The sequence below is a fragment of the Phymastichus coffea genome, unplaced genomic scaffold (genome assembly GCF_024137745.1).
Source record: "Phymastichus coffea isolate CEN01 unplaced genomic scaffold, Cenicafe_Pcof_1.1 PCOF00104, whole genome shotgun sequence".
In the NCBI taxonomy this organism is placed as follows: domain Eukaryota; kingdom Metazoa; phylum Arthropoda; class Insecta; order Hymenoptera; family Eulophidae; genus Phymastichus; species Phymastichus coffea.
In genome coordinates this window covers 212,324-237,617 of record NW_026706915.1, presented here as the reverse complement: position 1 = coordinate 237,617, position 25,294 = coordinate 212,324, and the positions used below count along the sequence as shown (strand labels likewise).

Below are 25,294 nucleotides of genomic sequence, written 5' to 3'. Positions count from 1 at the left end.
TTTCTCAAATTCTCTTCAACACTTTGTCGTACGCGAAGAGATGTCAAATATTTGTATGACCATTTAAAAGCTAGGCTATAACTAGCGAGTACGCTACGCATAATCTGTCATAATTGAATACATCTCGGGCGAACAAAGTTTGTATGAAAATTGACCAAAAGCCTAACCCAGGCGAGTGAGAAGCGTTGGAGCGCCTGCGTTTTAATGGTCTACTTTACGATCAACCTCGGCTCGACCCTCAAACTCGTTAGATGACACAGCTTACAAGCTCATTAATGTTCCGCTACGCGTAGGTGAGAAAGACGAGCGAGCGCGTGATATACATGCTGAGATTGACCTCGAAGCTTCAATTATTTTTAGTGTTTGCGCTCGAGTTTCATCGTAAGATATAGCGGCGATGGACGAATATTACAAAAAATAAATATTGAATAGAAGATGAAACAATGATATTTATATATTTACAAAAGGTTATGAAAACCCTTGTCGTCACGTAGAATGGATATTTTTTATTACTGAAACGTACAAGGCTACGCTTACGAATAATACAATTATTTGTTGCATGTAAGGTATTAAAAAAAACTCATATGAGCAATGCGGGAAATGGCAAAATAACCAGTTCCAGAAACTCAGCAACATACATTTCAATGAAATCATTTCATTAGTAAGCATCACTTCCATAGCTTTTAGTATTTTTTTCACTCTAGTTCTACTATTTTCAGAATACGTATATAATTTTACATAAAAACTCATTTCATATCAGCTCGTGACATTTCCCGACGACCTAAATAAGAAAAACTGACAAATATAGTTCAACGATGTTTTGAATTCCACGCCGAGTAAGTGTTATTCACATCTGGCGACCTGCAGATTCGACGTTGATACATATCCTCTTCCCCCTCAGACGCACGGTCGCCACCACGCCTGCCGCGCGTTAGTTGTTTGTGCGAAAATGTAAAGTCATTTATAGAGAAGGCACTCAACGTGCGAGACACGAATGCACTAGTTAATTAGAGATAAAATAGACTAGGAATGAGCAAGTAGCAAGACTCAAGGGGCCTGTAGCACTACCACCACAACGACTAGGCGTATAGGTCAAGTCCTCAACGCCAAAGCCACTCGACAACTTCAGCGTCAGCTTCAGGAAACACGCGCTACATGAAATCTTAATGCGGCCCCTCTCGATGCCTTGTTAGCACGCGAAATGAGCTTTGAGTATGGCAATTACTCAGGAAATCGCAAATGGTACACGGTATATTTTACTATTTGACTAACGCTCGGACAACTTGACGTTTTCATCCCTTTTCTCCGCTTATTTTATGCCAAGCCATAAACTGGTGAGGACTAATTTTCTGGAGTTTTCATGCGGCTCACGAGCATCTCGTCCCTTTGAAACGCGCTTGCTACCCTCTGTGTGCTCTTCTGAATCCCCTTTCTCTTGGCACTACTTGCTCTCTCCTTCTCTCTCTCTCTCTGTACTCACCTGACGAGATAGACATATTTCGGCCTTTATTTGATTAGAATTCAACTTTGAAGTTCTTTCATTTTAGTAATTAGAGTATCAATTTTAGATATATTCATTCTCTCTTTTTATAAAAAAAATTAATTTTTTATTAATATAAGCCAAATTTGTAATATGTTTCAATTAATTTAATGAAATTACAATACGTAGACATAATGAACGAAGGTTCAAACATAATTTCCTATTAACTGTAACTATAAATACATTTTTCAGTAAATCTTATTCACGTTTATGAAATCTCTAGTAAAATCTACCATCTCGGAAATTCTAATCATTTACACAGCTTGATGATAAGAAGGTTTTAAAGCTTATCTAATTTCATAAGCATACTTTTTATTTTAAGTATGAGTATGTTACTTTCTTTAACTATTTTTAACGACGAATATTTTTAATATTTTTCTATAGCATTGAAATCTTCAGGTTGGGGGTGGGGGGGGGGGGGCATTTTCTCGATAAAGAAATGCTTACGAAATTGCTTTAAAAATTTTTTAGAAACTCATATCAAACTGAAATAAATTTAAAAAAGTTATAAAAATAAGGAATTTTTAGAAGTTTTTCCATACTTCATATACATTTCATGGTTTATTCGAGTTAAAGATGACTTTTAAAAAAAAAATTTCATAGCAGTATACTTCCCCCATCATAAGAAAATGAACCCCTGAACAACTATCTACGTAAAAATAAAGCACCCGTAGAAGTGCTCATTTTTTTTCGCTTGAAAAATAACTTGATATCTTTTAACAATGAGCATAAAACATCGAATTATAATTGAGCTCGAGATTTTTACTTTTCACGCTTTAAAATTGAGGTCAAAAGATAAAATACATATAGAATTTTTAACAGGATATCATTAAATACATTTTTTGCGTAAAATATCGATAAGCTAGTATTTGATAATTTCAAACGTCAAGATAAAACGTATTTGAAACTCATCAAACATACGAAGATGAAAGTACATAAAATATTGGTATTGAAAAGACAAAAGATTAAATATTCAGCAATCAAATATTAGAATTCTCCGTGAGTATAATACTCCGTGCATTATTAGGAACTGGATATTTACATTAAAATATCTGGAACGAAGTAGCTAGCTGGCTTGGTAAAATTCACGACGGTAAACAAAAGCAAGCCAAGCCAAAAAATGTAATATCGAATGGCAATAAAGTAGCATGAAGCCGATAGAATCGTTATTATCAAGGCATCTGGAGAGCATCGGATTTAATGAGAAATCCATACGGCACGTCTTATAAAGCATCTTTCGAGCGTTCCAGCATAGATAAGATTTCGCTCTTTCCATAGAGGATAGATCGATGAAGAAACAAAAGTAGCGAGCGAGCGAGCTAGTGAGGTACTTTCCGCGCGTCGAGCATAATAACGCAATTTCAATTTCGCGTCTAGCGAACGAAGAAGAAAGTCATGGCGTGGAAAAGAGAAAAAAAGGCTGTCGCTTGTTTACGGACACGATGAGTAGTAGGGAGGATCGTCTTATCGACACACTCTTTGTCATTCGATAAGACACTCTCTCTCTCTCTCTCGACGTCGTCGTCTTTGTTCGCGGCACGACAATGCTGATGACGCGCTATCTGGTTTTGCTGCCGCAAGAGATTGACTTTGCGCGATGCAGACTGGCGAGTGAGAGAGAATCGTTGAAGTGGATTATAATTCGAGAGCAGCATTGATCCGATTGATTCGCCGCAGTCCGAGTGAATATTTCGACTCCGAATGCATTACCATAATGCGACAGATTATCCGTAGTGCCGTTGTAATCTGCGTGATGCTTCATCAACGAGTACTAAGAGTGTTTAATGGATGCCAACTGATGGGATTACGAGATAAACGTGCAGCTCGCCGATGCTTATGTGCAGCTTCACGCTCAAGGTACACTATAATTTATTTCACAGCAACGCTAGGCCGATATTCTCTCTCCGATCTTTTTAGCCATTGGACGTAACCTTAGTGCGATGCACTCGCCAACGAGCAGTACTTTGAATTAACGGAAACGGGTCTTAAGTTTTGATCAATTGTGAACGAAGTTACTTGCTGGACTTGTTTTTCAACCGTTGCAGATAGGTTTTCCAATAGAATACTCCTGTACAATTCTGTTGTACAAAAAAAAATTGATGCTTTTGAAACCTCCCTTAACGTATAGAAATAATTGAATTGGTTTTAAGTGTACTCAATGGAAATATTGTAATTTTATACGCAACTCTCTATAAAAACGTGTCTTTGCCTCTTAATTTAGATTAATCCCCCCACAAAGAGCACAAATTGCCTTGCATCTCTTGCGAACTTTGAGCATACTTTCTAAGCTTCTCACATAAAACAGCCATAAAAGAAGCCGTGGCAACGTGACTTTTTAACACCTTCTAAAACGAACTATACAGCCGCTTTCATCACCGTGGCATTGCAAAAACTACGGGGCGCATGCAAAAGATAAGAAGAATAAATACGCGCGTTAAATATTATCACGCATAATTGCGTCTGCATGTTTCATAGAAGAGAAAGCCCAAGACTTTAAGATTTCTGTAGATGGAAAAGCCCAGCGTGTAAAGTGTAATTCGCTCTTGAGCATAGGATAATTACTCAACGCCTCATCTACTTCCCTATTCATATGCACACAGTTCTGCGTGTATATATACGATAGACACGCGGAGCGAATGCGGATTTATAGACAAGTAAACACGCCGCACTTGAAATGTCGTAAATTTCCAGCTCCTCTCTCTCAACATCTTTTTTTCTTCGGCCTTCCAGAATAACTTCGTTGAGATCAATTTCTATTCACATTGCATTACGTCCTATTCTTTTTTTAGGGCTGTCGCAATTCACGTGTATTTGAAAGCCTTTTGCTACACGCTTTGTGCATTATTTTTTTATTATTACGAAAACAAATGCTGCGGGATTTTCTTGATGGAATTTGATGTCTCTGGTTCTTTCGTTCTTCTTTCTTTCGTCGATTTCCGTAATACCATATTTTATTCTTGATGATAAATATCGAGAGTAAATGGTGCATTCTTCTAGATAGACAGTGAAATTTACCAGGGGAAGTGAGCTACGCTGCATCCATTGTGGATTGATTTCTTAAAATTATTTATCAGTTACGTTGATTCGCTTCGATGTTAAAGTGGTTGATTTTGTAAAATAAAAGAAATTATTTGGACAGTAGTTCCATTTTATTTTGGAGTTCAAGAACGTATTACTTCGTATTTCCATTCTTTTTTCGTATCGTATTGAGACATAGATTGGACGTAAGAGATATCGATCGAGGCAACACGTCTGACGAAAGTTACATTATTCCCCTGGAACGCAGTACGAGTACAGAGGCGAGAAGCAGTAACACACACGACCAAAGTAGTGCAGCACATGTAGCTGCTACATCGGATTTTAGGCATTGCTCGGAAACCTACTTTCAAAAATGACATTACACCAAGAGCCAACATGTAGCGAGAGTTCGCGTAGATAGTGCAACGAAAGAAATCAAAACGGGACTTTGTCGTCGTCATTCCGTTATTTTGAAATTTCTCGCTCACTCGCTCTCTCTCTCTCTCTCTCTCTCTCTCTCTCTCTCTCTCTCTCTCTCTCTCTCCTTTGATACGGCTTGATATGCTCGAGTTGTCTCGGGGCATACACACACATACACACACACACACATTTATAGCTCCCTTGTCTCTCAACGACGCGAGTTCGCCTCCAGGCGAGTTTACACTTTATTGCCGACGCCCTGATTTGTGACGCGAAAACTCGCTCTGCTTCGCACGCCCAGTGCAGATTGGGATTTATCGATGTTTTACTGCTACTCCCTCGCTCCCTCTTCTCCCCCTCACCCCGCTCCTAGTGCATTAGAATGAACTCGTGAGCTTTCTTTAAAAGCCCAGTCGGATGAGCTTTTCTCCTTTTTTCTTTTTTCACTCTACATCCCGGCGACGCGCACTTTATTTGCTAGTCTGTAATAAAAAGACGTCATAATACTCCCTCTCTCTCTCTCTCTCTCTCTCTCTCACTCTCTCTTTCGTGATGCGTGGGATTTCTTTCTAAAGTGCCTCCAGGTCTATGTTCTTTTTTAACACATGCTTATTACCTCTTTTGTAACGGATGATAAGATTTGCGCCTAGCAGAACGTTTCTTATCACGAATCCAGTTTGACAAATTTAAATGATGTTGCAGTAATCCTTCAATTATTTAATGCGATTATCCTCTCAGCAGTAAAACATTACAGTCGATATTTTATTATAGTTTTTCACTGGTCATTTGTGACCTATTGACGTGACCAAATATTCATAATCTTACGCAATATATTTTCGTATAAAAGACATACATGACAGTTCGTAGTAACAAAAAAAAATATTAAAAAAACAATTTAGCCGTCAGGATTTAAAGTATAAATATACGTCGCTGTCACGCACGTCGTCAAGAGCTTAAGCCGTAGGATAATTGGTCGAGATTGGCAAACTCGAGTGGGGTACGAGCGAAAGCCAGCGAGCCAGCAGGGGTTAAGCGTCATATTCCTTCAGTGAAAATTTCTGATCGAGTGCTTTGCAGCTATGCGGGCACGTCTTTCGGATTTGAATATCGATGATTGTAAAAAGTACGTCGTTTGCCGGAGCGCGCATTTTCCAATTCATCAATAGCAACAACGAAAAGATAGATATTTCTTTGTTTCCATTCGTATCTCTCGCGAATCTCTCGAGTAGGTGTTATCCCGTTACTAGCTCGAGTTTTCTTCCTTTGTTCTGTCAAATTTTTTTTTTCTCCGTTGTTGACGCTCGCGCTAGCATCTCTTTTTTGTGTGCTTCGGCCTATTCAGCAATAAAGTGCCTGTCAAACGATTTTGAGCTGAGCGACAGCACCCTGACGATACGTCCTATCCAAGCGAATATTTTTTTCCCTTGTCGAACAATGTTGAGCCTGTAAGTGGGTTCGCATTCATGCTCTATGGGCAAATACGTTATTGTATTATTTTTGCTTGTTAGCCACACGCTGCGGCTATTCGTAGTATGAATGTATTTAATGTTCGAATAGTGTGCAGTGATGTGAGCATTATTTAAGACCATAGTATTCATACATATTAAAAGTATCATTTATTTGTATGTTTGACAGTCATATATATATAACCTGCATATATGCTTTTTAGGTTTAAAAATTCATAAAGTCAAATGAAAAAATATAGTGTGTTGTATTCAAATAAAGATTATTTTTTTGCGCGTCAAATTTCCACGTGAATGCTGACTTATGAATTTTTTGCAACATATTGTAACCAAAATGAATTTACAGTCTCCGGTATGAAATTTATAGAATTTTAAAACACTGTAACAATAATCCTCTGCTATAAAATCAATACAATGAATGAGCTATAAAAATAGCCAGAACTCATCGATATTTATAAATTCCATTCGTGCTGTTCATTGGATATTGAAAAAATATTATAGTAACGGAAAACGAACTAAATAAAATTATATTACAGACTTTCATTTTAGTTAAATCGGTAAAATTGACACGATTCGACAGAACGTACTCACTTTACAAATATAAAAAAAAAATTTCTTTCGAAAGATTATACCGTAATGCAACTGAATAGTCAGCGGTAACATTTTTTCTCATCGATACGAATAGAAGCAGCTATCGCATTGAAAATAGATATTCCGAAAAGCGCCGTGGCATATTTACTTTTGCACACATGAATGTTTATGTTTACGGCAAATGTGAAAAAGAATATCGAACGCACGAAAAGCCACGCATCAAGAGCCACGAATCACGTCAAAAATTCGAATTTCAAATAGAAGCTTTCCTTTGCCCATTTACATAGCCTATAGCGCCACGCTGAAATACCACGCCGAGGTGTGACTGCATTGCTTTTTACCTATTGAAATATTTTTTTTTATCTCCTTCAGAGGGTTGACTAGAAAAAAAAATTGTAACTCGCGCGCTGTGGAAAGAAAAATGAAAGCTAAAAGCAAGGGGTCGACATCGACGTAAAAAGTCCAAAACAAGTGTTGACGGCTGCTGCTCGCACTTTCATCCTTTTACGATGGAGTGTTAACAAAAAACACTGATGGAACAGATGTTTGACGCTTATTCAGATATATGCTTCTTCTTATACTTGATCAGTGTGACTATCGCTTCAATATATGTTTAAGACTTGGTGTCATTTTTTCACCAACTAGATATAGTAATTCGTTGTTGATAAGTGCGCAATATAGATATATTGTTCTAATATTTTATGATCTAAATAAGGATTTTGTACTTTATAACTTGTTGTCATTCATTATAATAGCCGGATATTAAAAAAGTACTTGTAATCTGACGGAAAGCTTTTTTTCATAGTAAATTTTTATTAATTGAAAGAACTAAAAGCTTGTAATATGAAGTAAGTTAAGAGTGTAACCCAGCGAGGCGAATGTACGTTGACGTAAGTTAATTATAAGTTTAATAAAGTCAACGAAGTTCATGGCTAGTGTAATTAGATAGCTTTTAAGGAAACTTTAGAAATTTAAAATTAAGTTAGTAAAAATATAATTATTGTTCGCTAAGTACATGTACTACATATATACCTTCGTCTACTGATTTTATACATCATTAGAGCTAAATCATGTTGATACTTGGTAGTTAGTTGACAAATTTGGTACAAGGTAATCAATCTTATCATCTTATTTTTAGATACTCAGATAATTTTTATTTATATACCAATTATCGAGAGATAAAAGTTTCTTAAAACAAATTGTTTTTCGAAAAAAACTATTATTCACTCATTCAAATGGATAATTACCATTGAAAAGTTACCATTGAACGAACCAATTACGAGTTACACAATAACTATTGAGTATTTTATGAATTGTTGATCTTGTGTATTCAAAAAACTAAAAGAGTAAAATAAATAAAAAGTTTTATCGACATAAAAAATTTTTAATGATAAAGTAAGAGGTACCTATATACTAGCATCGTTGATTAATATCGTCGATACAAGCGAACTAGGTTTAAATGTTTGATCACTCATTGAAATTCAGACTAGTGAAACTCAGGTGATCGCAAGGACATATCGGTAACCTCTGCGACATTGGGATCATCAAAATCTCGAGGATGGGCCGAACAGCTGCCCATGTATAAAAAGTCCGTAATACCAGGTACAAGTTGGGCATTCGAAAGTAAAGTGCGCAGCAACTGGAAGGATAGTTTCGGCAAAGCGTAATATAGAAAATGTATTTCTGGACACGTGAAAAGTCGTATAAAACTATGTAGGTACATACATAGACATATGTAACAGTCTTCGAAAAGAGGAAAATGAGGGGTGGATAGCGCGTACGAGAGCCGAAGTGATACAGAAGCGAGGTGGATAGTGACATCAGCTTGCGTCACGTCCAGCACGTATACGGGCACGTACGACACGTGGAGGCAGCTCCCGCGCACGCCTTGCGGCCGTTATGCTTTGGTGTGCGAAAGGTTGTATAGGCGACAGATGAAAGCGCTTAAATAGAAGCCGCTGTCACTGTTATTTGGGGAATGCCTCGCTTTTCATGCGATTATAGATGGATATTAGGGATTAATATCGGCTGCGCGTTGCTTCTTTTTAAGCGGTATAGATTGCGCGCACTCGATGGTTTTCCAATCGGCCAAAGCACGTGTCCACGCATATATCTATATATACGGGTCAAAGCGAGCGAGTGAGCGAACGAGCAGGAGGCTTACAAAGATTAATGATTCCTCGGAATGTATAGCGGCGGGGAGGGCCATTAATAATATTTTTTGCCCCTCGGCCAGGCTTTTTCTCTATTTCCTGCCAATACGAAAGAAAGAAAGGAAGAAAAAGAGGAGGAAACGGGGAAAAAAGATCGAAAGAGAGTGAAATCGAATGCCCAATTCGGTCCGCGAAATTCTTGGGCACCGGTAACTTCCTAATTCTCACCGTAGTACCTCTCTGCGCTAAGAATATATATATAGATATATATAATGTGTCTTTTTCTCTTTCTCTCCTTTTCTTAGCAAGCGATGTCCGACATATCTCGGCTGTTACTACTGTAAGAGGTTTAGCGAGCGGCTGCTCCTCGTTTGTCGACGGCCGCTGCTGCCGCCGCTGCCGCCACCACCGCTGCAGTGCTATACTGCTTCTTCTCTCGACTTTTCTCGTTAAAGTCCTTTATAGCATTAGCGGAGAGGAAAGCCGCCTTGAAAATTTAGTGCTACTTCTTCGCGCGAGCGCGCGTTCCTTTTCGTATTTTCACCTGACGCTCGCTACAACTTCCAGGCAGGAGGGTTGGGACACGACGATGTTTCGCAGATATACCATGATTTAAACGAATTACATAATTTATGCGCTGAATATGCGCAATTGCGGTACGAAATTTCCTTCCGCAGCTCGTATAAGAGACGCCGCGATTTGCTACGATCGCACTTTTTTCTTCTTCGTTTTTTTTTATTATCTTTCTTTACGTTGGATGGCGTCGAAGTCTCAATTTATTTTGATCAGCAGTCAGACTGCGTGCTAAAATTATTATTTTAGTAGATTTATCCAAAGGAAATAGCTGAGAGATTTACTATTCAGAGAACTGTAGTTGACCGTATTGAACTATTAATATTTAATGCAATTATCAACTGATTCTAGGAATGAATGCCTAGTTATAGATGAAAAAAGTGATGAAAAAAATATATATTGAACATTAAACCTATTATCATTCTCTATTTGGATTATAGTTTGCAGCATTAAACAGCTATTGAAAATAGCAAATAAAAATCAAGATACGAGTAATCGGGGTGTGATAAAAACCATCAATTTAAATTTGCTTGAAGTAATTCCCCGCGCTAATGCAATAGTAGATTTTGAAGAAAAAATTTCGTACATTCCAGACATCGCGTATTATATAGATAAATTTAGCGACATCGAAAAGCACTTTTCTATTGTAGTTGGAGAAAACGGTGTCGTCGTTGACCCGTTCCGTTTCTTTCCCTCCTCGCTCTTTCTTACCCTCTCTCTCGCTCTCTTGTACGCGCGCGCGCTCGGAAACACATGTAGGTGAGCTCGAAGGGTCGCTTGTTAAGCAAAAGGCATCCGAGCTTGGTCAAAATAAAAAGGAGCAACGGGTAGCTCGACCGCTTTTCGCGAGAAAATGTAATTTGCCGCGGACAGTAGCAAATCGAAGAGTGAAATTCCGAAAAAGCTCGCACGACGAACAAGACGTTGCCGTGTGCGAAGAGGAAGAGGATGAGAGCGAGGGAGAAAAAAAAGAAGCAACGGACAGAACCACGAAGGAGAATGAGAGCGAGAAAAGAAAAGAAAAGGAAGGGCGTGACGTGACAAATGACGAAGACAGGGTGATTTCGCGAGCAGCCAGGGCGAATGTGAGTCACGTATCTTAGTGGCGCTGCGAGAGCGCGGCGAACGGCGGCGAACGGCGGCGACTTTACAAGAGACGAAGATAGAGACTGATAGAAAGACCGAGGCCAAATCCCAGAATTCCCCCCACTGCCGTTCGCTTCGCCCGACTCTTCTTATTTCGTTGCTTGACCATAGAGGCTATGAATTTGCAATGACCCCAGAGATGGCCGAAACACTACATAGCCTTTTTGACTTGCTCGGCATGCCCAGCAAATTTGTTATGGCTCTTGATGCCCTTTTGCCTCTGTCTTATGCATGCTGATCCGCTAACAGCTGCTGATCGGCTTTAACGCAAGACGCGCCTTTACACGTAAGTACGCTTGAAATATCGATGCCACAGCTAGGTTTTCATCATCAGCACAGTGCTTCTGACAGAGCTTTTCATTTTTGAACGGCTTTTTGAACGAGTTACCTCGATCGTGTGCAATTTACGATGGACCCATTTAATTTAACGTACTTTAACCCCTGCCCGTCCATTGCCGTTCCCCTTCCCGCAGAAGGGGATTTGATTGCATCGTTTATTTTCAGCTCGAAAAGAGTCTGTGAATTTCTCGATTATTTTTTATTTAGCGTATGAGACACATGGTGTAAATGTTATCTTTTATCTACTTATATTTTTTTTACTGAGGGCTCTATTGGAAAACTCGTTTTATTTATGCGAGTAGTTTAACTTAAAGCTCTGGCATATATCGATATTTAGGTGACTACATCCTCTTACACAATTGACTGCCTCTCACACAAATTCTTGTCAGGAATATTTCAGACATTTTCCTTTTGCGAGTTATGTTTTTCGACTTTCACTTCAATTTTTTACGTGCTAGTTTCCTTCAGATTTGGAGCGAGGAAAAAGGAAAACTATGTCGATGAAAATAAATCTTTTTCAATACGGTGCCCAATGTTGATCGGTCGGCATTATTACTATTACAGGAAAACACCTTCAGTAGTGTGCCGTGGGAGTATTTATTTTCTCACAATTTTTCTATATTATTTATAGAAATCGCATAGACGTTGTTTTTATATTAATATCAAGTATCACAAGCAATTTTCTCACTTTTAAACAATATTACTTACTAACTATATTATGAGATAAAAAAGATTTTATTTATCAGATATACGTAGATTTTCTGAAAAAAGTATAATATCAACAATAAATGTATGGAAAAAGTCCAATAGACATTACTAGACTTCAATCTTTAACGGAATTAAAAACGGTTAAATATTTAGTGTTTTTACTACTATTTTATTTTACAAAGAATTTAAGAATTTCATCCTTGTCATATATTGGGCCAATCAATCTTCTGAATATAGCACACATTTAAGCTCGTTTCGAAACTCAGTACTACAAATCTCACGGTCAAAGTTTTGGTTGAACAGCAAGTTCCGATTGGAGATTCTCGAGGTAGGAAGGCACACGACCACAACCGGCGATATTTGCTTGGTCTTTTTACAAGCAAAACAACGTGCAGCGTAACTTCGAAGCTGTTTCCACAGTGCCAGGTGACAATGACGCTCGTGGAAACCTGCTCGACGCCTGAAGAAGTTTGTAACGTTTTATACCCCTGACTTCTATTGTTCTCGCCGCTTGATCAAAGTTCTGCCCGTGCTACAGCAGCGCTTCTTATAGAAACCTATACGTGTCTATGTTTTTGCCGAGCGCATTGCCTGATATGTATATACGTATAAGCTGATTGTTGAAAAAGGAGAATGTAAAGAATACGGAAAATATTCTCTTTCAATTTCCGTCTTCTCCTTTTATCTCGGGATAAAAGTGTCAATGATATTAGACAGATGATATATTTTTCCTTCTAGCGAACGTTTTCGCTTTAACAGAAATAAAAATCGTTCTTTGATTCAAATGAGATCCTTTAAATTATTCGCACGATATCTTTTTCCCTTTTGATTTACCGAGCGAAGTTTTTCAGAAAAGTCGTTAAATGTCGATGAAGGTAACGCGGACCAACGTGAATATTCCTATGTAAATTATTTTCTTTATTCATATCATTATTTTGTCGTTCCGATAATCTTTGATAATAAAAATAATGTGTTATTTTTCGAGGAAATCCGCCTCTTGATAAAAAGAAAATAATCATGATCATTTCAAGTATGCACTATCACGAATTAGTTGACCTACTTATTGAAAGTCCACAACATTCTTCTAAGAAATAAATGCATTCTATGATTATAAGTACTTCCAATAATTCGAATGAAACGTGAAGAATGTCAGCTGGTCGGCCTACATTCGCGCAAGGGTAGCAAAAGCCGTGTGCAAAATAGTGAAAAAACGAAAGTGGTGCACGGCCATCGAGCACGTAAGCGGTATTGAAAGGAATTTTCATACCGTGGTGGACCTGAACGTAATACAGCTTGCGGCTCGATAAGACTAGTAAGCTTCGCTCATATTTCATTCTTTGGACCGACGCGAATCCTCTATTAACCCGAAATCACTATCCATCGCATCAATGAACTCACTTTTTTTTTTTTTTTTTTTTTTATTTATTTATTTATTGTCGCATCCCCCGGAGTGGGTATTAGCGACAGTGATACATAGGTAAAACCGTTACAGGATCTTATATAGTTAACATTTAAGTATACAAAGATATATATTATTGCATGGTTAAATTATATAATGTTCGTTATTTTTGTTCCTTTTTAAGAATTTAATTACATTTTGACATTGGTTTACATTATTGAGTAGGGTATCTATGTCACTAGATAACTTATATTTTTGTCTATCATTTTGGTATTCTGGGCAGTGTAGGAGTAAGTGTTCAATATTAAGTCGAGTAAAGCATTTATCGCACATTGGTGGATCTTCTTTGTTCAGAAAATGCTGGTGCGTTAGAGGGGTGTGTCCAATTCTGAGTCTTGTGATAAGGATTTGATTTCTTCTGTTGAACTTGGTGGCCGGGTTGGACTGAAATACATGTTTTTTGATTTTTCGTAGTGAGCAGTGATTCGTTTCTTCTATCCATTGGTTGTTCATTTCTTTATTTATCTCATTTTTCACCATTTTGATACCTATGCTTTGATTTATTTTGCATTCTATGGGATAGTTTAGTTGACAGGCCATTAAAGCTGTATCATGTGTGATCTTATTGCCTTTAGGATCAGCTAGATTTATTTCAACTATCCCTTGGAGGGAAGTTAATTTATTCTGTATGTGTTGGATAATCGTGTTTTGCGGTTGATCCTGTTGCAGTTGGATGATTAAGTCTTCGCAGTATGTGTAAATCGTTGTTCTTCCAGTAAAGGTAGTGTTACATAAAATGTGTAGGATTAATATTTCTTGCGAAGATTGCAGTCCATAATACTTTGGTAGCTTCAAAAGTACTTTTTCTTGTGAAGGAAGGATAGCGGCGGCTCCAATGCTGTTGGCCGACAAACTGATCCTTGTGTATATATGGAGCGGGTTGGAAGAGGAATTGGTTTCTTTACAGACGTTATTTTCACTGTGTTTTATAGTTTCCTCATCTGCTCTTGGTTTAGATGTTTTGTTAGTTGTAGTAGATTCGTAGGTAAGAAAGTCATTGTAACTTATGTTGTAATTGCTGAGATATTTTTTGGCTCTCTGATAAAAAGGTTTTCTTTGTTGTGGTTTGTTTGGATCATAAATGCTGAGATTTTTTGCTAGGAGACAGTGCGCTTGATTATGAGGTGAATGCAAGAGTTTTATAGCGTAGTTCAGAATTAACTTTTTCCGTCTTAAAGCTAGGGGTATCATGTTACTTTCACTGAGAATACTGATTATTGGGCTGGTTCTATAAGCTCCGGTGGCTATTCGCATGCTTTCATGTAGTATGACATTTAGTTTGCTCAGTGTGCTTTCACTGGCTGAATCGTATGCTACGCAACCGTAGTCTAATTTTGATTGGATTAGAGCTTTGTATGTGTTAGTTAGTACTTGTTGACTAGCACCCCAATTTTTTGCGGATAAACACTTTAATGTATTCAGTCGACGTATACATTGATTTTTTAGTTCAGTGATGTGCGCTTTCCACGTTAGTCGTTTATCAAAGATGATGCCCAGAATTTTAACTTGGTCGACTACTTGGATGGTTTCTTTGCCGATGGTCAGTTGAGTGTCTTGATTGTTATTGCTGTAATTCTGAAATAATATGGCTTGGCACTTTGTAGACGAAAATTGGAATCCGGTCGTATTGGTGAATTCAACTAATTTATTTAGTACGTTCTGCATGAGCTTGATACTGGTATTAATGTTTTTCCCTTGTAAAAGTAAGGTAATATCATCGGCGAAGGCTGTACATTTAATCGGAGCTTGTATGAGTTGGAAGATATCGTTTAATGCTATAAGAAATAATGTTACGCTAATCACTGACCCTTGTGGGACACCATTTTCGATTGATATCGCTTCTGATAGTATATTAAATATGCGCACTCTTATAGTTCTGTTGGATAAAAAATTTTTGATGAAATGCAGGATGTGTCCTGTGATTTTGAGTTCAATTAATATTTGTAGAATTCTTCGGCGCCATAGTAAGTCGTAGGCTTTGTTCATGTCCAGACAGACAGCAAGTAGATGTTGTTTAACTGCAAAGGCTTCTCCTATGTTTGACTCAAGTGTGACTAGACAGTCAGTTGTGCTACATTTTTCTCTGAATCCGCTTTGGCAATTGTTCAACATGTGATTGGATTCAAGAACCTGTTTAAGTCTTTTATTAATGATTTTTTCTAGAATTTTGCACATACAACATGTTAGTGCTATTGGTCTGTAACTATTTTTGTCATATTTACTTTTGTTGGGCTTAAGTATTGGTATAACAGTAGCTTGTTGCCATTCGTTGGGAAAAAGATTCCTCGACCATATTAAATTGTAAATATCTAGTAGACATTTAATGCCTTTAGATGGGAGTTGTTTGAGAAATATGTTAGGAATGGAATCTGGCCCTGGGCTCGTATTTTTGCTGTTATTAAGTGCCGATGTTAGTTCATTCATAGAGATTTGCCGGTTTATTGTGTTGCTACTGGTGTCGTCTTGCGGAATTTCTAAAGGGGTTTGAGATTTTTTGTATAGCAGAAATTCTTCTGTGAGATTTTCATCACTTGCGTTATTTGCAAATGATTTTGCTAGTTTATTGGATATTGTGTAAGGATCATTTATTACAGTGTTGTTTTCTTTTAAAATTATTGTTTGATGAGAGTTTTTACCTTCGATCGATTTGATTTTGTTCCAGATTTGGTTTATAGGCTTCTGATAATTCATAGATCTTAAAAATTCCAGCCAAGATTCTTTTTTACTGGTTTTTATAGTTCTTTTTGCTATTGTTTTTAATCGTTTGTGTTCAATTTGGTTTTCTAGTGTTCCTTTCCGTTTCCAAGTGTTAAAAGCTCGTTTAGCATTTTTAACAGCAGTTTCACAGTTTTCATTCCACCATGGAGTGTTGTGTTTAGGAGTTTTCTGAGAGCTAATAGATATGCTTTCATTGGCTGCGTAAATGATTATCTCTTTGAATTTTTCAATGATGCTATTTATGTCGTTATTGTTGCTGTCGGCGAATATGCTAATTAATAGTTCGAGCTCATTGATTTTGGAATTGATGCTTTCTTCGTATTTTCTCCAGTCAGCTTTATAATACTTCCAGCGCTTGATTTTGATATTTGCTTCGTTTATTTCTGTGTTGAATATAGTCGTCACGAGAGGAAAATGATCGCTTCCGTATAAATAGTCGAGGGCTTCCCAGTTGAGTAGTAGGGCCAGGTCATTGCTGCAGATAGTTAGGTCTATCGAACTTAAGTTGCCGGTAGCCGGGCTGCAGTACGTCGGAGCACCATTGTTAAGTAGTTCGATATTGTTATTTTCAAGAAGTTCTCCTATGATTATCCCTCTATTGTCAATTTTGTTTGAGCCCCATAAGGAGTTATGGCTGTTAAAATCACCGAGAAGTATAAAAGGTGGAGGGAGTTGGTTGATTATGTTTTGTAGCATTTCCTTGTTGATATTGTATTTATCGCTCAGGTACACATTACAGATCGTGATAAGTTTATTGTTAATAACCGTTTGTGCGGCGACTGCTTCAATTTCTGTATTTAGAACTATTTCTTGGCTGTATAACTTTTCATTAATTAAAATGCATACTCCGCCACTGGCTATTAAACAATCTTGTCTATTTTTGTTATAACAATAGAAGTTTTTAACTTTAGCTTTTTCGTTACCTTTTAAATTTGTTTCTTGTAAGCATACGATATCAGCCTTTTCCTGGGAAATTAGGGACTGCAGGTATTCGAATTGTTGTGCTAAGCTATTTATATTCCATTGCATGATTCTAGCCATTTTTAGTAAGTTTATTCTACATCTGAGTTGTTTGGTGTTGGGTCTGGTGTAAGATTTGTGTTTGGTAGTTCGATGCATTTTACTAGTCTCGTGCAGCGATTTTTGATGCTAGAGTTACGTACGTTTGGTTTAATTTCTTCTTCAATAAATTGTTTAAACTTTTCTAGATTAGGGCTGTATTGTTTGATAATGTCGATGGGTTGTTTGACTTTACAAGTGTTTTCGAGAAGACTTTTAAATTGATTATAGTTTAGAAGTGTTCCATCTGTGTTCAAGTAACCTCTGATGCTGCGAAGTTTAACGTCTAGATCATCTTCGAATTCGTTATTTTGTTGGGACATTTTGACATTTTCATCGCTTTCGTCTTGTTTGTTAGTCATTACAGTGCCTACTGTTGCTTCTTTTGATGTATCGGCATCTAATTTACTTAGTTTGCGCACTTGTTTGATTTTATTTTCATTAGGACTAATGCTTGTGTTGGTAGTTTGAGTAGGACTAATCTGTGATTCGTTCGAGCTGATTTCAGAATGTAATCTTTTCTGCGCGAGAGTAGTATTATCCGGTGCTTGTGGTATCGTGGAATCGTTCTGGCTTTGCGAGTCAGCTGTTTCGTCTATCTCCATGTGTTCGATGTTTGCTTTTTCTACGTTAGTACAGTCCTTTGCTAGGTGGCCTTCTATGTTGCAAGCAAAACATTTGATAGTGTCTGTGCTCGAGTAAATAAAGTAGCTAACTTCATCATAATTGATTTTGAAGAGAGTGGGAATTTTCTCGATATCTTCCGGTTTGACATATACTTGTTTGCGCCAACTACCTACGTGTTCATATCCTTCTTGTGTGATTGAAGCTTTCAGAGGTATAACAGGGGACCCTCTGTTTACTAATAGTTGGTCGAGAATGTCTTCAAATATGTAGTTTGGTATACTCAGAGAGACATTTGAGAAGATTACTCTCTTGAATTTACTTACTAGTGGTCTGACAGGTACTGCGTGCTCGCCGATTGTGATGGTCTTATGCTTGTCGGTGAAGTCGTCAGCTAGATTTTTGTTTGATAAGTATATACAGATGCGGTTTTTAGATATTCTTGAAGCGAACAGGACATTGATAGGTTTGACAATTTTTCCTATGACACACGTGTAGTCCGTGAGTGTCAGGTCTCCTACACAGTCCATAAGGATGGCTTGGTCACGTTTGGGAGTTTGGTCTTTTTGAGCGATTAAAGCATAGCTGGTGTAGGAATTGTTGATTGTGAACGTTGGGACTTCTTTTGGGGATTGGGTTGAAGATGTAGGTGTCATGGTTATATTCACTGCACAATTTTCACTTGATTGTGAGGAATAGACAGGCTAGGCCCGTACACGCACAACATAACAATAACACTCGCGAGGAGCGATTATATCACACGTCTAATCGATACGAATGCTACGCGTGAACTGAACTCACTTTGTTGTATTGAAAAATTCACATTTTTTGCTCGCCAATCCGATAACTATTTAAGTAAAAAAGAAAAACACACCAACATTTGCCATTATCTCCTAGCCATTGTGAAAAGTTTTGACTAGCGAGATCATCCTGCATAGCATTGCGGGACTATTTTGAATATAAGGTCGTGCAGGCGATCCTGTCGACTTTTTCTAAAGTTCCGAAAGGCACATGTGCACAGGCTCGATTATCCGGCGTAATCCCCGTGGCCCGAAAGCTTGGCCAATATTTTCTTTTCTTCGTGCATCTGATTACTCGCTAATCACACAGCCTAGGGTTCGTTAATGAATATAATACTTTTTTCTTGAATGTTACTTACTTAGCGCGATGATACATTTGCCAAAATGGTTCCGGTTAGAAGATTGAAAAGAAGAGAAGCAGATGAAAAGAAGAGGTGAAGCATTGGAGAAGCATGACACAGGTAGATACAGAGGAAGTTTTTCAGGTGCAATTTGCGAGATGGAACTTTTAATTCTCCCGAGATAAATCAGAACTTCACCTTTTTCGATTCTTTTTAAAAGATATAACTTTCATTTCTCGCGCTCGCGCATGTACACTACACGCTAGTAGAAAGGGAGGGGTGGGGAAAGAGAAAGAGAGAGAGAGAGAGAGAGAGAGAGAGAGAGAGAAGAGAAAAAAAATTGGAAGTCTACTTTTTTTGATTATCTGCGATCGCGACACTATCCAGCTCTCCGTAATAAAACTGCTGGTATCGGCAGGCGAGCCATTAAAGGAATTAAAGGACATTCTTGCGATATAGATCGATCCTAAATTGTTCTTGAAGTATTGGAATAATAAAGAACGGACTCTGGATAAAGCGCGTCCACGAGTTACGAGCCATTCAATAATAGCACAGAAAATGAAAAACGCCAAGGCGTGCTGCGGAATTTCGAGTTCAAGACTCGAGGCTCGAGAGCGCTTGATTTGCCAGCAAATAAGACATCGACTGCCGATGTAATTTCAAGATGTAAATCTTTTTATCGAAAACCACTTCCTGCGCGGGCAGGTAAGCAAGAAATGCTTAGCTCTCGCGCGAAAAATTTTCAGCGGACATTTCAATCAAATGAAATTTGAATAATTCGCCAGCGCCATGAATGCCATTTCTTATGATAATTCTGCGAATATGAAAATGGCGTGGAAAATACGCCAATTGAACGCGGGCCGAAAGAAAGAAGGATCTATAGAATAAAATAAAAGACAAGCATAATAACTCTGGTAATTCGCCAGATCCAGGTCAGAAATTATCCTAGTAAAGAATAGGCGCCGATAATCGAGGGCAGTGCAATTCAATTGAGCGGCTCCTCACAATGGGAGCCGAACCACATATATAACTCGCGCGCATAAGCCGAGTGTTTTGGCTGATCTAAGCACAGTTCGGGCGGGTTAAAAGAATGTCCCTGCGGCAGCTGGAACGACTCGCGCTGGGATGTAGAAGGAACGGAGAATAAAAAGGAGCCGGTAAATTTGCAAGTGCCAGCGATAACATCTCACTCCTCGCGGGAAATTCTCTGGGCGAGGAGAACACGCGCGCCCGCGCCTGGTAATCCGATCAATTAACCTTCTTTCTGTCCCCTCTGTCTCTCGCACAGGCCGCTAGGACGATAGAGAAAGACCCGTCGGCGCGCAACTGAAAGTAGGTTAGTCGAGGTCAACCTGGCCCGCGCACGACAAGCCAGACCGCCCTGAGTACCTTAAAAAAGAAAAAAAAAAGTCAGCCAGAAGCGGAGAACGAAAAAGAAATGCGCCCGCTTGTCAACCGTGTGTACACGCTAATCAGGACGCATAAGGATTGCAACTCAGATCGCCAACTTTCTTTACAGCCACTGCAGTCTCTTTACTTAACTTTGCTGCTTTTGCCTTTTCTTTTTTTTTTTTTCTTTACACAGCGGCGGCGACGCCAAATGAAGTGGGTTAACATTCCGAGCGTGTGGGATATTGCACTTGAAATTGCTACGATGCAATCGCGCGGTGTGCTTTATTACGAGGCGGTGTTTTACAACATGACGCGCGCGACTCAAGTATTTCATATCAGAACGAAAGCGCGGAAAAGTGCAAACGCGAGGTCGCTGCAGTCGCAGCCTCATAGAATTTTATCTTAATTGAATTTTTAATGAGCTGCATCGGAGAGGAAAAGGAAAGAAAGAGAGGGGACCGCCAACTCTGCCTATATTCTCATAGTTTATTTTACTACTGGCGGTGAGCCGGTAAAAATGCTTCTGGAATTTACATAAACTCCCGAAGAATGTATATAAAGGAATCTTAAATTTGCAAGATACATAAAAGTTTACATAGTTTTCCAAGGGAAGAAAAAACTTTCAGAGCATGATACGTGCTACGCGTCGGAATCGCGTCTTGTTCTAAATTTCAACAGCATCGTTTATAATTTACGAGAATTTCTGATAGAGTCTAATAAGAAAAAGTAATTGAAAAACACCTGGCTATTAAAATTTGATCATTTTCAAATTACTATACGTGTCAAGAGTACGTAGACTTGAAGATACTTTACATCGTAGACGTTGAACTCGAAAGAGGGAGCATTTGAAATTCATGTTGACAGCTTCATCGTCGTCTGCTTTTAAAATTCCTTACCGCAGCATTTTTAGCTTCTCACAGCTCACATACTTCGCTTTGCATTTTCAAAATAAAGTCGAGATATGAAATTTTTTAAAAGCTATCGATCGTGTAATTTTTCACAAATGTGAAAAATAAAAACACTGCAAGTATTTTAACACCAAGATTAGCTATCATAGAGCGTTCAAGTAGTAGATCAAGTACATACACAAGTATACAATGGACTATCCATTATGCAACATGAATATTAACCACTTTATTCATCTTCGAGAATTGCGATTTCAAGAAGCAGTAAGAAAGAAAAAAATTGAAAGCTTTAAAGCTTCGGGATATCGAATCAGTAGCGTGCATTTATTGAAGCACTTAAATAATGGAGCCTACGATAAAGGCGATCAAGCTTTCCGATCATCAATGTACCAAGCGATTCGTTCAATATGCCTCCCCGAACCAATGGTATACGCTTAGCCTTCTGTTGCTGCTGCTGCTGCTACTGCTGCTACTGCCGCTATTGCCAGAGCTGAATAATCAACCTGGCTAGCAAATAAATTCAATTCCCACTCCACCCTAGCCCGCATACCGATATGAAATAAAAGATGTACAAATCCGAAAAACGAGAGAAGCCCCAACGCCGCATTTAATTCGAGCAATTGCTTTTCCGATGCACCAGGCATCATTGTCCGTCGTCTGTGTGTGTATACTTTTTTGCACTGCTCTTTTTTCTCATCCTTGTTCGTTATTGCAGGACGCGCTCGCGTGAAGGGAAAACTGAGCCTTCCCCCGATAAAATTGCAAAATAACCGCGGCCAGCGCGCAGCTGCTTCGATACAAAAAAAAAATTTTTTTTTTTTCCTTTGGCGCGCTCGATTTTTTCAGAATGGTCAGAGGTTTTCTTTGCTGGTTTTATTTTCGGTTGGCGAATATGAATACTATTTTGTTTGCTTCCGTACGCAATTAGTTTCTTTATTTTTTGGCTATGAGCTCATGCTTGTTTCCCGCACGTGTTCAAATATTAAAAGCTTAGAGAACGCTTCTACCGTGAGTACCTGGTTTTTTAATAACAAAAAATAATTTCATTCGAATTAGCAAGTTCGGCGCTGTCGATGATGTCGTTCAACATTCACTGTAAATAGCCATTGATCATTGATAAAAAAATGATAATTTATGGTGAAATTAATCTGTGCTATAAGAGAATAATCCAATAAATTAGGAATCTTTGACACGCTAAATAACATTGCAATTTTTATAGAAATATACTTTACATTAAACTAATCGAAACATCGGATTCATCCGAATGACAGCGACAATTAATAGTTTTGAAATTATTGATAATATTTACGTCATGCAATTTTATCGGTAAACGGTAAAATTATTACCCAAACTAGGTACTTCTCTATATATTTATCCTCAAGAAGATGTATTAACGATGCAACATTCATAAGCAAATTTTTATACCATGCTTGTTACTGAATGTAGACTGATTCACATTATGATTTTGAATTAGATTTACATTTGCTCTGGCACACTCTTGTATTAATTAAGCTAATCATAATTAAGGCGTCGTTGACACACATACCTTTTCTAAAAAGTGAATTTATAAAATATTTTAATTACTTTATTTCTCGCTCGTAAAATATATATATATATATATATATTCGAAACCTATTTAATTTGTACGCAAGTATCCGAAAAAATCCTCAAGGAATAAATCTTTCATAAAATTCTCCGCAGGATAAGTAGAAAAGACATTCTCAAGCACATTGCCAAGTTGGATCGTAGTTAATTTCTCTCGACATTATGGCTATTAAGAAGGAAGATTATACTTCTCTTCTTTGCTTTTTCCGTCGTACCATCAGGGCGGCCCGCACTGAAACGACTTTCACGAACTCGAAATCCCTGACTTTATGCGAACAATATGTGTGTTTGTGTAAGTGTGTGTCTGCGCGATCGCGTGTGCGTGCATGTATGCCTGTACGTCGCGAGAAAGTTCTCAGTTTGAAATTCGATAAAAACTATCGCGTGAGACGTCCGAGCTGTGGCAGTTTGCATCCGCGGAAAAATGTCTCTGCGCTCGAGAACGAGAGATCGGAAAAGCTTTAAGTACACCCTACCACGCAATGTCTTGCCGTTAGAGCGCGCACGCTAGAGAAAAGAATCCGACGGCGAAGGAAGAAAAAAGAAGAACCAAGTCAGAAGCGCAATTTTTTCGAAATAGAGCTTCTAGCAACACAATGGCTGAGCAAATAGTCGTTTTTACAAGCTATTTGTAAGGGAATATTGGTTCGAAGAATTGTCTTTGAAAATTCAATTTATCCTTGTGAAAATGCTATTTGATTAAATACATGCCTCTCTGTTCGTAATTTGAAAATCTATTGCTCACGTATATTTTTTTTATTTTTTCATCAAAGCTTCATTAATATTAAACGTTAACATCTTTCCACGCAGTGTATCATTTTTAATGCGCGTCCGCCTTGAACAAAGTGCTTATAACAATGTCATCTCTTTAAACCTTCATTTAGCTTCTTAAAGTAAAGCCATAAAGGCAACATTCTCTCGAGGCGTCGAGTAGGCGGCGACGTGTGCATCTGTGAGAAGTGCAATGCACTTCTTGAAGAGGCAATGTCAAGGGCCTTTTGCTGTCGTCAATAAAAAGCGCAGAAAGAGAACGAGAGCGAGAAAAGGCCGAAAGGCGAAAACCTTATTTGCCGGAGTGTAGGACGCTTTAATGGATTTCGTTGATTAAAATAGCGGAAATTCTTTCGACTGCGCTCGCTTGCTTATATGCACCACCTTATCCGTACTTTTAATTTCCAACGGTTACAACGACAGGAGCAGCAGTAGCAGTCGTAGCTCGCATCTCTCTCGCTTTCCTCTCTCTCTCTCCTCCTCCTCTCGGTGATAAGGAATGTACGCTCAGCGAAAAAGGAGAGCGCGCGCACTGCTCGTGAATCTTAATTTCGCGTAATAACTCTCGGGTACGACGATTCATCGCGGAATTTCTACTTTGAAGGTTTTTCTCTCTGCTCGACGTTGCTTTGCAGCTTCTTCAAGATTTTCATATTTAGGATTTTAACGGACGCCGTGTGCTTTCCTCTCTCGCTCCTTTTTTATTCATGAGTTTTCCCACCGGCGACTCACTCGCTCGAAATGCGAATCGAATAATTGAATTTCCAATTGCTTACGTACAATTTTCAATCTTTGCACGATTATCAAAAGATCCTCTATGAATTATTCACTGATTGCGCAACAATTTCTGAAATTCGAGCAAATGTTTTTGATTATATCAACTTTCCTGAGTTGGACTTTTCTGAATTATAGCTATGCCACGTATGTCACGTATTTATATTATGTATATTTGAAAAGCTCAAAGCAATTAATTTATTATTCTTTATTCGAGATTACGTTTCATTCAGAAGTTTTTACTTGAAATTAAAAATTCAAACCCTGCTAAGGTTGTCACAGAGTTATCATGCAACTCATGGTTTCATTCAACTTTATACTCTCATTAAAAATAGAAATAATATCTATAACAGACTGGCAGACATTTTTAAAAATATAATCATAGGTAGATAAGTAAGAATAGATTCTGAGAATCTATATATAAATTAATTAAAAAATAATCGCTAACTAATTTTTTTTCATATTTTTCAAAGAAAGATTAAGTCATACTTCAGTAAAAACTATCAACTTACTGTAAAAAAAAGTATATCATAATATAATCAATATATGCAACAAAAATATTATTCTTTTCCAAAAGATAAAGTTACAATTTATCTATTGAAGCTATATGGCATTGTCTTAATTTTGAACATGCAATATTTAGGGACACATAATGAAAAAAAGACATGGTATGCATAAAGCCTTATTACATCGAAAATACTAAAAAAAAACTATATTTCCGATGTAAAATTTATCATGGAACAAACCGAAATACGCATTTCACAATTTCACATTTTCTAATACACAGTAGTAAAACAGGCTATTAAGTCAGGCACCTATTTTATATGAGATCGTCGCATTCTCTTATCTACCAGCTAGAAGTATCAAACTAAGGCAACAACTCTTGAGAAGTGCA

General features: G+C 37.9%; 2 protein-coding genes across 2 annotated transcripts in view; one reads left to right on the top strand and one right to left on the bottom strand.

Moving 5' to 3' along the window:
* LOC131670228 (zwei Ig domain protein zig-8-like) overlaps positions 1-25,294 on the bottom strand; it is a 216,703-nt gene that overhangs the window by 136,252 nt on the left and 55,157 nt on the right. The window lies entirely within an intron of this gene.
* Positions 3,351-25,294, top strand: part of LOC131670224 (multiple PDZ domain protein-like) — a 209,321-nt gene continuing 187,377 nt past the window's right edge. Inside the window, exon 1 of the mRNA XM_058945643.1 lies at positions 3,351-3,397. The gene's annotated coding sequence lies outside the window, so the exon portion shown is untranslated. The remainder of the gene's footprint in view (positions 3,398-25,294) is intronic.